The 14943-nt window shown below is 31.2% G+C and overlaps 2 long non-coding RNA genes across 2 annotated transcripts; one reads left to right on the top strand and one right to left on the bottom strand.

The window, feature by feature from the left end:
* The first annotated feature begins 7921 nt into the window (after positions 1 to 7921).
* LOC128197454 (uncharacterized) lies at positions 7922 to 10824 on the top strand. The gene is made up of 2 exons (XR_008250060.1): positions 7922 to 8132; positions 10657 to 10824. It is a non-coding gene; the product is annotated as an uncharacterized LOC128197454 (long non-coding RNA).
* A 1266-nt stretch (positions 10825 to 12090) lies between these two features.
* On the bottom strand, positions 12091 to 14418 carry LOC128197447 (uncharacterized). Its single transcript, XR_008250053.1, has 2 exons — positions 14326 to 14418; positions 12091 to 12304 (listed from the first exon to the last, which is right to left on the bottom strand). It is a non-coding gene; the product is annotated as an uncharacterized LOC128197447 (long non-coding RNA).
* Positions 14419 to 14943: the final 525 nt, after the last annotated feature.

Here is a 14943-nt window from a genome sequence, read left to right as displayed (position 1 = left end):
GGTAGAACGTCTAACCATTTAAAAGAAAATCATAAAATTCTACAATGTGCTCTATCAGAAGGGTTGCAAAAAAGAATTTTTCCTTTAACACTATTCAACCCTCTACGTGTTTGGCGTGGAATGCTTCTTCATCCTTTACGTTGTATTCACATAAATAGAATGTATTGTTTATGCATTTTTGCAAGCGAAGAAATAAAGTGAATTTTGTGTTCGTTTGAAAAAAAATGCAAAGAATGATTTAAAGGGATTTGCGGGATGAATTATTTTTCAATCACCTGTGAATGTGGTGAGATTTGGAGGGATCGAATTTAAAAAGTCTGCATTATCCCTCTATCTGGATATAATTCCACTTGCAGACATTAATATATGTGTTGAGTGCAAACAAAGAGAAAGCTAAGGTGAGGTAAGTATGACAGTAGTGTTGTTAGGCAAGTATTTATTACTTTTTACGTTGCAGGGTTGGTGGTATATGAAGAAGATAAGGTTGATGACCATATAAAGATGAAGAAGAAAGTGGTTGATAAAGAACACAAATGTTTGAAGCTGAAGAAAATGAAGAACATGAAACCATATTCGGTTCCAAGGAACTCGTATTCGGTTCCAGCCATATGAACCCGTATGAACCACAATTGAGAACACCAATGAATTGCGATGCCACTTACTTATCTGTAAGCCAAGTTACCAAAATTATGGATAGCTTTATTGTAGTTGGGTGTGGAAATTAATGTGAGGATAGGGGAGCCAAGAAAAAAAAAGGGTTTAGCATACTTCATTTTCCATTTTCCAAACAGTAACACGTCTATGTTTGATAAGATTTTTTTTTGAAGCATATAATTATTAAATGAATAAACTATAATGTTTATGTTATTACATTTGAATAAAATTATTTCATTTTACTAAATTACAATTTTTTACATTTTTAAAAAAAATTAATAATTAATTTTAATTTTTTTTCTCTTTGTAAACACTTTTACAATTAAATATAACATTAAAAATTATCATTTTATATTACTTTAATAACTAGAGACATTTTGGTAATCTTCAATTTTATCAATTAAACAATTATTTTTTATCTGTCACATCGGTCAAATCTTATCCTAATTCTCAAAAATTTACTTTCAAATTCACTCTCACTCATCTCCAAATCCACTCAAATAAACAACAATTAATTTACCCTCAAATTTCCTCAAATTCATTCACTCACTCTCACCCAAATCTTTCCTTCAAAGTAAATACAACCTTATAGTCACCAACATTAGTTTAATTGAGTGCAAATGGAAAATATTTCCTCTCAAAACAAACATTCATTAACTCTTTATCCTCACCCTAAACATTCTTTCAAACAACTCTCATACTTTCAAACAAGTTTTTTTCCTAAATTATAATAATAATTCCATGTTTTCTCTTTATTTATTATTAACTTAATGTTAATAATACATGTTTGTGCTATAAATTTAAAAAAAAAACTCTACATTCTCTTTACTAGACATTTATATCACTCCTTTTCTTTCTTATCAGAAACTACGTTTTACGTACTATCTTCACCAAGTCACAATGAGTATTTTTTAACTTTCAAACTATTTTCCTCATAAATTATATTATTTAGGGTTAAATATGTTTTTAGTCCCTAAACAATCAAGCGAATTTGTTTTTAGTCCCTCTTTCAAAGTAAGGTACATTTTAGTCCTCTTCCTTAAGGAAACCTTAATTTTTGGTCCTCCAAAACTAACAGCGTTAAAAAGAAGGTGATGTGGCTAACAGTGGTGTGCCAGGTCATTTTTTCTTTTCTGACATTGAGACTGCTTCTATCCCTCCCTCTTCCTCCATCTCTTTCCTTGCTTCTTCACGCCCAACTTTTCTTCCTCCTTCTTCCACTCTTATCTCCCTCCTTCTTCCACTCTTCCATCCATCGCCGTATCGCAAAAGAAATATGGATTTGACTCAAAAGTAGTCCAGTATCAATTTGGCAAATATGATAGACAATGAAATTGCAACACTGGTTCACGAGTGGAGAACAAGAGCCAGAATAGAGGAAAATTCAAAATGTTCAGGTGCAGGTGTTTGCCTCAGTTGTGTTGCAAACGGTTACGTGGTTGATTATGTATCATCAAATAATCCATGTGGCAAGAATCTTCAATTTCTTCATTGTTCTAAAAATGGATGTGCTGCAATTCATGGCTGATTTGAGGAGATAACATACCAAGTTGAAGGGTCTGCAAGTAGTGATACCGAAGGTGCACGGGATGCATCAAGCCATTCCGATGGCATTCATTATACAAATATTTGGGCCCTGAGAGATGAACCAGAGTTATGCCATGAAGAGTTAAAAGACATACATTGTGACCAAACTCATGAGGCATCAAACCCGTTGAACATCAAGTAGGAAGGAAAAGCTGTTAATGTGGATGAAGAAAGTGATCTAAATACCAAAAGGCCTCATTCAAACCCTTATGTTGGATTGTGAAAATGAAATTAGGCAAGAGCTAAGATGGCTCAAACCAAAGTACCAGATGTAGTTAAGGAAGCTTAGAGATAAACAACTAGGGGTTAAGCCAAAATTTACTTGCATGTCTCCCGATACGAAAAAATTAAATTATGGGAAAGATGGAATTCCGAGTTTATCAGCTCAATCCAGATTGAAGATACAAAAGCATAAACCACAATTAAGATCTATAATTTCTGGGAAGCATTTTCCTCTTGAAGACGAGAAATGCAACATAACACAATTTGATCTCAACCGCTTCGTCGTTGGTCCTCTTCGCTTCGCCTTTCCCCTATGGTCGTTGGTGCTTCCGAACTCTTCGTCGCCGTTCGCGAGGTTCGTGACGGAGCATGCCTTCGAAGTTCTTGAAGATTCCTTCGGAGTCCGCCAGCTCCATGGCGGTATGCTCGGGCGGCGCGTATGCGAGTCGTGGCCATGAAAGGCAGCATGTTGGTCGTCGATCTCTCCTAGACGGATGCTCGGACGGTGTTGTCGCTTCGGAGCTAACGCCGGATGGGCGGATGGATGGAAGAGTTTCGTGATACGGCGGCATGGCGGGAAAAGTGGAAGAAGGAGGGCGAGAAGTTGGCCGTGAAGAAAAGTGGAAGAAGGAGGGAGAGAAGCTGGGCGTGAAGATGCAAGGAAAGAGATGGAGGAAGAGGGAGGGTTAGCGTCAGAAAAGAAGAAAAGAAAAAATGACCTGACATACCACCGTTAGCCACCTCACCTTCTTTTTAACACTGTTAGTTTTGGAGGACCAAAAATTAAGGTTTCCTTAAGGAGGAGGATTAAAATGTACCTTACTTTGAAAGAGGGACTAAAAATAAATTCGCTTGATAGTTTAGGGACTAAAAACATATTTAACCCAATTATTTATTATAAATCTCAATTACATGTATACTTTTTTAATTGTTTATTATAAATTATTATTATAACTATATATAGACAAACATTTATCTCATGTAATACACAACTAAAACAGTATTTGTGTAGATAATTATGATCGTCATTTACAAAACCCCAAGAAAATGATATTAAACTAGAGTTGGATAATTGAGACCAATATATCATTTATTATTAATGTTAAATGTTTTTTTTATGTAATTGGTTGTGTATCTTGTTTCTAGCATATTACTTTTGAAGTTATTTGTTTTTTTCACTATTTTATAAAGTTTACATTTAAATAAAAAGTTGAATATCTTGGAAGTATGACATTAACTAGTAATAAGCTCAATTTAGAATATATAAGTAGGTGTAAATCTTATTTTACAAGCCAATTTTGTAGGGTTAATCTAGAGTCATGATTTAATGTTTATCCTAGAAAAATTTGTTGTTTGTTGAATATATTGTTTCATCCGCTTTTGGGCTGCTATCAAACCATCCATTAATGTTTAGTCTTATACACGAGATATATATACCTCGACGTGAGAATAATCTCCAAAATAATGTGTGATTATGCATTAAATTAAAGTCCATTGACTAAAGCATAAACCAATGGTTAATCTTATTATGTATACCTTTAGGAACTTTGGAAAGCTTAGTGATAAGATAAGGTTTTTGTTTGATGTGTCTACTTTGGTATTGTGAAAATGAGAAAAATATAGAAAAATGGAACAGAAATAAGTCATACTTATCTTGTTTATTTACACATATCTATCTCATATTTATGGTTAGTGACTTAGCTATGATTGTACAATGTTTTGGTATAAAGACCTAGAAAATGATATTTTAGAAGCGGTAGTAGTTTAAAAATAGTGAGACTCGATTATTTTAATATTAAAAGGTTTTAATATAAATAGTTTCGTTATAAACAAGTTTTATTATTTTAAAATACACCATCTCTCTATAAATAATTTTTCTAGAGTTCTCTCACTTTTCTCTAGGAGTTCTTCTCTTGTGTTTATCTGTTTGAAAATCCACTAGTGCAAAAACAACGTACAACGTCGAATATTTTGGGCTTTTAACGGCCAATTCGCGAGCGACGTCATATCAGGAGAAGTTAAATTGACGTTGAATTTAAAAAATTTGACGTTAAATAACATTGAATTTTGTCAATATACGACGTTATTTTTTTGTTTTTTTTCAATTAATTGTGATCATTTTTTACAACACTACGAGACCTGAAAAGTAGAAAAACAACAAATTTCAGTTTTTGGTATTTTATAAAGCATGAACTATGAATGTGTAGTGTAATATCAACAACAAACAACAATAACCAACAACAAACAAATTCAATCAAACAACAACAACAAACAAGTTTAACCAAACAACAACAACAAACAAGTTCAACAAAAAAAACCAAACAAGTTCAACAAATAAGTTCTTCAAAACGAAAACGGAAACTAACCTTCAAAAGGTGGGTTCGTCGGAATAAAGTGTCGTCACCAGTGAGAGAGAAACCAGAATGCGCCTATGAAAGACAAGAGCACGAAAATAATCGGTCAAAACAAACGAAAATCATACATAAAGTAGTTAATTAACATGCATTTGTATCAAATGAAAGAAAGACTATGCTAAGATAAAGTGAATGAATTTTCAATCTCCCGCTCAAATTTTTATTGAATTCATTAACCTTTTGACGTCTAACGCTAGAGCATTCGACGTTTTATATCTTTTTACGTCGAATTACAATTCTAAACGACATTGCATTTATTTACAAAAATGCCACCGGTCATTTTTAACGTTGATTATTCAGTGTTTAGACGTTGAACGCGTAATGTTATACGCTGTTTTTGCACTAGTGATCAGAGAGCACCTGAGTGGTTACAACGACGAGATCTTCAAGTCAAACCGATTGGTTTCTTCAATAGAGTAAGTTGGTTTTCTACTTCTTTGCATGCTAGCCTTCTTTATTGTGCATGTTAAGCTTGAGTCTTCTATAAGACTCTCTGTTGATCAATGGTCTTAACAATATCTCTTGATCACGATTCTATTGTTTGTAGGTGCAATTAGTGTCATTTGAGTTGTGGGAACTGTTTGGGATTCTTTAGGGTTGTTTGGTCTTCTAGCAGGTAATGGAAGCTAATATTTGCTTTAATTTCGTGTTAAGAAGTGTGCATTTATGTTTGATAGATTGTGAGATTGATGTTTGGTTGAATCTGTCACAAATTGAGATGATTGTTGAATGATGTTTGTATCTAGATGAATGAAGATGTGCTTATTGATGAATATTATTGTGTATGTTTGCGAGTTAATAATTTTTTAGACTTTGATGCTACTAATTGAAGTTTAATTAGATAGAAAAACTGATATAAAATCGAAAATAGTGAAAATGGAATGTTTTTAGATTGGTTTTTAGTTTAAATTGAGATTTTGATAGGTGAATTTCTAGAGGAGTGACTTTGGAAAGATAAGTGATGTTATAAGACTGTTTAAGCCTTTAAAACTTGTATAGAATCTTAGTTAACCAAAATATGATGTTGAATGAAAAAGTAGTAAATAGGCAGCATTATAGGTTAGTTTTGGTCTAAAAAGGGGTGTTAATAGGCGAGATTTTGAGATAACGGTTGGATGGGGAAAACTGAATTTTTAGGTATGTTTTTAGGCTATTTAAAACTTGTTGGACTCTTAGTTCACATAAATATGTTCGCTAATGTGTAAAAATATGATATATTAGCTTTCGGTATGTTGATATGAGTTGGTGCAACTACATTATGACCAAAAGATTAAAATGGTATCTTCTTTTGAGTATAAACATGTTCTTAAATTGATTCTAGGGTCAAAGATACAAATTTTGATCATTTGGACGAGTCTTAGGTGCAATTAAACCAGAAAAATCATGTTAATGTCAAAACTGATAGAGATAATCAATTGTCTTACTTAATAATTGATTATTTTTGCCAGAATGTTACCTTTTTCTTCAAAACTCTCTTTAATAATCGATTATCACACATGATAATCCATTATTTCAGTAAGGTCACTTTTTCACGATTTTTTTCTGGAATAATCGATTATCAGGTATGATAATCAATTATCTTTTAAAAAAAAACTTAAAAATTTAAATTTTGTTGGACGTCCTATATGCAAGTGAGGTTTCTTTTGTTTTCTTATTTTCCATTTCTTATGGATGGAAATGTAATAATAAGGTAAATCTTTTTCAGTAATATCAATGGAATTTTATGAAGTTTTATGCATGAAGCTATGTATGTTTGTAAGTATAGTTTGGAAAGAGTTTCTAATGTGAATTTCTTAATGGTTGTGTCAAGTAGTGTATGTGTTATTGTAAGAGCTCAGTTTTGGGGGTTATCCTGCCTTGGACAAAGGTTGTTTTAACAAACCAATCTTGTGTGGTAGCTTAGAGTGGGCCACCTGTTCCACCATAAAAAGTGTACGAGCTGCCATAGCTCGACAATAACGAATGTATCCAAATATTTGAGTCTAGATGTTATAATATGTTTAGGTGTTGTGCTTAATTTTCAAAGTGAAATATAATATATGATAGTTTTGTAAATTCCATGCTTTATTCTTTTGATATTAGTTTGCCCTTGTTGGTTTTGTCTATTTGTGTGTTTATTTTCTTTTTTTGCAATAATCACCTTAATTGATTGAGCTTACGGGTATGTCAGGAGTGAGTAGGTGGTAAGAATTGGTGAAACTAAGGTGTAGAATATGAAGTTTGGTTTCAGTTTTCTTAAATAAGGTATAGAAAATTATTACGTTTTTGGTTAAGTGTAAAAAAATATATGAGATATTACAATTGACAATAAAAGTATTAATTATTTTCATAAAAATCTAACTTTGAGATAATTGTTTCATCATTTAAAAAAAATAATCAAGTACTATTGAATTTACTTTTAATTATAATATATTTTAAAATCATCCTTAAATAATTAATCAATGAAGACAAAATCACAGTATAATAGAGTCATAATTTTAATAACTAAGTAACTCATAATGTTTTATATAATGATGTTTTGTGGAAACATATTAAACGTGCTTAACAAAAGTGATGATCTTTAATAAAGCAACACTAATTAACACACACTCATGAAGAGGTTTTCGAAAAGATCAAGTAAATAAAAATGTTGATAAACATGACTTGTAAGACCCAAAATAATTACGATCAATATTATTTTGTTTATATATAATTTAGTTGTAAGAATCTCTTGTTGTGTGACAATATTCATAAAATCGTGTGTTATTATAGGATTATATTAGTTTAATTATTCGGCTATATTACATAGTAATGTTCAAAGTTCACAATGACATCCGAATAATTTATACCACTTGATTGTATATCTAAAAATTTGATTTTTTTTATTGAATAGTCAAATAAGACATAACACAGAGACATCCAAACTTATAAACTTTCATTATTGATGCAAAACAATTTCTCCTTTCCCCACACACAGTAGGTAGTCTACTTTCCATCGTAGGAATTGAAATGTCTTTTGGCTTCATTATCAAATTTTCTTCGAGGCTATAAAAAAAAGCTACTTCAATAGGTTCCCTCTTTTGAAACCATCCGACATCGTAGGCTGCTGAGGACAAGCATAAAAACCTATCCTCCTCTTCACTGAAATCATAACAAAAGTACTAAGTAAATCAGAGAGAATCGTGAGGGTGAGTAGGGTTTCTTGGTTGAAGAAGAAAGGAGAATAGTTGGGGACTTAGAACACTCTGAAATTTCAAGATCTTTGCTGGAAAAGAGGTAGGGGCAGCTAAACCATCTCTTAGATATTACAATTTCATATTTCATGATCATGAATCTAAGTATATTGGAATTTATTAACAATAGCTAGCTGTCTACTTTTGTGAATCTTAATTTCCTATTGTCTTCTATTTTCGAGTTACCTCAGTAAACTGTCCAATTCTACTTCATTTACCGTTAGATGTAGCTAAATATTTGATATATGGGACATAAGACATATTAAATTGCTTTGACCGTTCGGATTATTATTTTATCATCTGTAGTTAGAGAATTAAATTTCCGCATGTTGGATCAATTTGATGACTGCTTTATTTCTGCTACTAAGTCTCCATGGTAAAACATACATTCCCACCTAGTGAACCGTTAGATCGACCTTAAATTTTGATATATGGACCATAAGATATATTATTTTGCCTTGACCGTTCGGATTGTTATTTTGAGGCCTGTATTTAAAGGAATAAGTCTCGCATGATGGAATAAGTTAATAATCACCTTATTTTCTGTTACTAAGTTCCCTCAGGAAAACATAAATTCTTGTCAATTTAACCGTCGGATGGATCTGAAATTTTGATATGAGGTTCCTAAGACATAGATTTTGAATTTGACCGTTTAGATTATCAATTAAAGTTATAAAATAAGAGATATAGATTTCGCATTTTGAAGTAGCCAATTTTCCAGCATGGTTTTATGCCTGGACCAACTAAGGAGAAATTAAGAGTTTCATCCCATCAACCGTGAGATTGATTTGAAATTTTTACTATAGGTTTTAGACATGTACAGGTAGGGAAGCTAAACCATTTTCTTTACTTCAACATGCATGATAGTGTAATTTCTTCACATGTAATTATAGTTTACCTCATGAACTTGGTTGAAATACACATCTTGACTTTGAAAGTGTGAACTAGATTATATTGAATGAATGATATAGCTTGATAGAAGTGTTGTTGACTTCAAAATGTGAAAGAAGAAAGAGATCTTGATTCTCAATATGTTGTATGCTGCAAATTCCTTTTTCTCTCTGTAATTGAGGTGTTGTTGGATACTCACGGCAAGCTTAAAAAAAAATAAGTGAAGGAAATTGTTTTCCTTTGAATTATTGATCCTCTCCTTTTCAATGAGTCATATCTTAATTTTAAATTATTTCCTTATAAAACTTGATTGTGTTTTTCTTTAAAATTTGACCTTTCTAACTTTGGATGACCAAACATTACGTAAATGTTCAGAAGAAGATAGGCATGGGAATAAATTTTTAATTCCTTTTTTTAATCAAACATGTCCAACCTTATCTCTCAATGTAGAAAATTTTGTAAGTTATGAAAAGATGTGGGTCCTTAAGTGTAGAGTATAATACTCATTCAATTAGTAAAAAATAGAATTGAGTTGCTAACTCATTCTATAACGTAAACCATATGTTCAATCTTAATTAGAAACTTGAACTAAAGAGAGATTGAAAGTAAACTCACCTGAGATGATTAGAGAAACATCAATTTTGAAAATTTCACTGCAGTTAGTACAATGGTCCAAAAATTATGAATTTGGTGTCCAATGAAAGTTCTTTCAATCTAGATTCCAAACTGAAAAGAATCATCTCATTTGGAGTTATGTAAATAGAGTTATTACCAAAATAGTCAGCCAAGGTCATTGCTGAAATTACAGAAAAACGTAATTAAAATGTTGATGTTAAATATTTTACTGCAGCTAACCTTAAAATCCAAAAATTTCGATTTTTCTGTCCTATGAAAGATATTTGAATATAGAATCCAACAAAACAAGAATCAACTCATTTGGAGTTCTGTAGAAAGAGTTATGAGTAAAACACTGAGCAAAGGTCAGAATTTACAGTAAACAGTCTTGAACAAGAGTTTTGGGATTTATTTTGAATTGTCATTTTGGATAGTTTCTTAAGGTATTTAAAATAGTCTTGGATGATTATTTAGTTTCATATGGGGAAGATTTATGCTTATTCTCGGTAATTAAAAGAAAGGAAATTTCCTTTTTGCCTGAGTAAGGCAATAGGAGGATTCGAGTCCTGTTATTTTCCTCTTACGAGGGAATATGGATGTCTTACCTTAAGTTTCTCTCTCGTGCTGAGTATTGTGCTTGGTGAATAGATGTTAATCACCAAAGTTTTTATTCGTAAGACCTTGAAGAACAAGGAAAATATGTCCGAAGTTGCGGATGAAGGACAACTCTTATCCGCGGTTCATATGAGGAACCGGTGTTGATATATGAAGGATAGAGCCGAGATAGGTCCAATAGCTGCGTGTGAAGGGCCAGTGTCCATTAACTTTGTGTGAAGGATAATAAGTCTATTATTCATGTGTAAGGAATGGAAAAAGAAGTGAGACTTGTGTACATTTATTTGTATACGATATAATATCAGGAGTTAACATTTAATGTTACTATTGATATTTAAGCTATGAAAATAAGTTTATTTATAATGTATATCTATTTGTAATTGGTTAGCTCACCCTATTTATGTGTCTACGATGATTGTATAACTCGTAACGTTATACGAGAGTAGATGATGTTTCAGGTAAAGTTGAAGAAGTTTAGTGCGAGGATGCGATGGGAAAACCTCTATGGGATTTTAGAACATGTATTTTAAATTGTGAAATGTGTGGTTTGTAATTTTCAAGAGTTTTAATATTTAGTTTGTACTTCAATAAATACTCTTGAAACTTTGACGATATTATTGTGTAATAATATTAAGTGTTGTGATTTCAAATGCGAATCAATGCTTTGTTTTAAAAAAAAAAAAAAAATTACTGTAATACTCTAAAAAAGGGTGTTACATGACTCACTCCATAGGTGATAACCACTTCACTTTTTGCATAAGTTAGGTTTCACTCTTATCTTGTATTGTTTGATTATTATTTATTTTTTAAATTTATATAAGTGATGATAAACATATGTCAAATTTCTTACTTGCTTCCTTATCATTTTCTTTTGGAATTAAGTATATACTATTGTAGTGATAGACTTAACACCAACTAAGTTGCCTAGCCCATGCAAATTCCTTTTCTTCCTTCGATCATTTCAAAAACATTACATTGTTTTCTAACTTGGATAATTTATCATTTAATTATTTATCCTTTTCAATCGAATGTGTCATGCATGTTTCTCCACTATGCTGTCTGATGATATCATAGAAATAGTAAAAAGAAAAGTACTGTAAAAGGCTGGTTTTATTTACACTTTGGATCCATCAAAGAAGGAAGGAGTGATACAAGAAGAACACGAGATGTTTTTAGTAATCTTTTTAATGTCATAAATATTTTTGAAAGAAAAAACAAGTTCTTAACTTTCAAAAAATGAATTCATAGAAAAAATAAATATAAGGCTTATACAAAAATCTAATTCATCTTTATTTTCCTCTTAAATATAAATTTTCACTAATTTATTTACTGAAAATAAATAAAAGGTAAAAAAGTTAATGGATTTAAAAAAAAAAAACCCTTTCATATAGGTGAATTTGGATAAAAAAATTAATTATTGTAAATAAGATTATGTTAGACATTACTATATAAACTTTGATATCTCAACTATATTGACATTCTAAAGTTGATCAATCATTTTTTATCACATTATTAAAATAAAAGAAAAAAAAATACAAAGTATAGAAGATTATACTATACTTATGATAAAAAATTATACAACACTATAAATAAATTATATCTATTATAAACAAATCTAAAAAATACATAAAAAAATATTAAATTATACTTATGAATTAAAGCTAAATTAAAGTATTAATATACGAGTAATGTTTGTTACGTAACTTTGTTTGAGCCATAGTAAATAAAACATGCACCAAAAAAAGTGCCATTATATATTCAAAGAAATTTAATTTTGTTATTTTAATTTGAAGATAAATTTAATTGATAAATGTAACACCCCGATTTAGGCGTTACAATTTATTTTCCACAAAAATACATATATAACTTTTCTTTAACAATTTTCAACACCAACAAAATATTAAGTGCTTTATTACAACACAAGTCTTCTAAAATAAAATTTCACACAGTTCATAAACTTCTGAAATTTAAAATTCCACACAGTTTGAAATTTCAAACATATTTATTTAGAAATTCCCCATGTCTCTTTTCCCCATAGATCTCTCATCTTCTAAGCAAGTCCAGAATCATCTGCTAATTCATCTGAAATAGTTTCTGCTCCCGTATAATATCACACATTATACGATCATTGCATTCACATACACAAACACAAACACAAACAATAGGGTGAGCTAACTGAAACAAGCATACAATCCATTCACAATCCGTTAATAATACATCCACAGTATTCAATACAGTTAAGCACACCCACTCAACATATTATCACAATATCATTGTTCAACAATTTTACTATTCCACTTATCAAAGTGTTACAACTTCACCTCATCCGACCTACTTACCAGAGTAGTACAAACCAAGTTATTCTCTCTACTTATCAAAGTAGCACCGCAAGACAATACTGTCTACTTATCAAAGCAGCACAGCAAGACATTATTGTCTACTTACCAAAGCAGTACAGTATAATTAATTCGCCTACTTACCAAAGTAGCATAAAACAAGATCTTCTGCCTACTTACCAAAGTAGTGCAGCAAGACAATACTGTCTACTTACCAAAGTAGCACAGTATAGTTAATCTGCCTACTTATCAAAGTAGTCCGATTTATATCATTCTCTTTATCTCTTCATTCATCATCTCATCCTGCCTACTTATCAAAGTAGCGCAAATCACCCTACTTACTTACCAAAGTAACGCAGACCCAACATCTACTCGCCTACTTACCAAAGTAGCGCAAACCAACATCATTTACATTATTTCAACAAATTATTCATAATCAACCACAACCCATCCAAAACTAATCATATTCAACAAGCATAAGAGAACCAGTGAACTTTTCTCAATTCCCTTCTGTCTACTTACCAATGTAGCATAAATTAACTAAAATACATTTTCCTAACATATCATTCATAACCAATCACATGCCATCTCAACCACTAATCCCAAACCAATCATGCTCAACAAGCACAGAATAACCAATCAACATATCTCAGTTTCAATTCTGCCTACTTACCAAAGTAGCACAAATTAACCAAATTACCTTTTTCAACATATTATTTATCGACGATCTGAACCAATCAAACTAATCAACAACATGTTTAGATCATATGGTAAGCTTTTCAGTCCAATCCAACGGTTAATGAGGCGGAAATCATCAATTTTGTATAAATGATCCAAAAACATAAATTAAGTAATATTGAGATCCCTGAGAAGTTACGAAATTAATATCTCTAAATCGGTACCTTCGATCTAAAATCCGAACGGTCGAAGTATGTCCCTATCTGTTAGGAACTTCATACTAAAGTTTCAGGTTAATCTAACGGTTAACTAAGTAGATATGAAGGTTTTACCAAGGTAACTCAGAGACAGAAATTTAAGTGGTTCTCGGTTAAACTCAAAATGCGGAATGAATTCCTCTAAGCACAGACATCTAATCCCAAATCTGAACGGTCAAGATCACTTAATATGTCTTATGAACTACATACTAAAGTTTGGGCTCAATCTAACGGTAAATGGAATATATATGAAATGTTTACCATGATAGCTTAAGAACAGCAATACAGTGTTCATCCGATTGTTTCAAACTTTCGAAATTTCTTTCTCTAAACATAGACCTTCAATTACAGATCCGATCTGTCAAATTGTAGTAATATGTCTTAGGGATCATATATCAAATTTTGAGGTTGATACAACGGTCAAATAGGTAAAAATCTATATTTTTACCGAGACGACTTAGTAACAGAACTAAAGGGGTAACTAATTTACTCAAACTTGCAGGATTTGTTTCTCCCAGTACAAACTTCTATTTGCAAATCCGAACGGTCAAAGTTTAGTAATAGGTCTTAGGATTCACATACTAAAATTTTAGCTAAATCCAACGGTGAAAACAATTAATAGAAATTTTTCACCACAGTAACTCGAAAATAAGAAATTATAATCGTGAAACCCAAATTTTACACAAGTTAATAGATAACTACCATTACCAAATTTTAACACATTCATACTCATATTCATGATCATAACAAGAAAGGATTAGCTCCCCTTCATCAAAATCAAGCAATTGGAACCATATTTCTAACCACAAAATTTTAGAAATTAAGTTGAGTTAGCTCCCCTTACCTCTTTTCCTTGCAAGAAATTCCTCACTCTTGATACTTCTAGACCACCACCCTTGCTTGCTCTCCTTCTCAAATGTAAAAGTATTTTGTAACTTAAATCTTATTTCTCTTGCCCTCTCTTCTGGCGATATAGATGCTATATAAGGAGAAATAAATTCTCTTTGGCAGCTAGCTTAGCAATCGTTCCATAAGAAAATAATGGAAAATGAAGGGTCCCATGTAAGAAATTTTTGCACCCATGATTGAAAGTCTTGCACTCATGTTTCACGGAAAGCCAATTTCCATAATTCAAGTTTTGTCTTCTTCTTTTCACATTATTATTATTTTATTTTATTTATGACCCTCCTTTGACCAAACATGGACCACACAATTTACATTAAATTTAAATAACTAATACAAGACAATCAAGCTAAACAAAATGGTGGACAAAATACAAATAATAGTTTTTATCTTACATATGAATGCACACCATAATTAATTATTCAAAACCACAACATTCATAAAATTATTTTGACTTTTATATGGGTCTTACAATAAATGTCTAAATAATTTTTTAATGGCAAATTCTTTATAATTTAAATTTAATTGAGAAATTTGTTTTAATTAATAAAATGAGAAA

This window comes from Vigna angularis, chromosome 6 (assembly GCF_016808095.1).
Source record: "Vigna angularis cultivar LongXiaoDou No.4 chromosome 6, ASM1680809v1, whole genome shotgun sequence".
NCBI lineage: Eukaryota > Viridiplantae > Streptophyta > Magnoliopsida > Fabales > Fabaceae > Vigna > Vigna angularis.
This window is presented reverse-complemented; position numbering and strand designations above follow the sequence as displayed.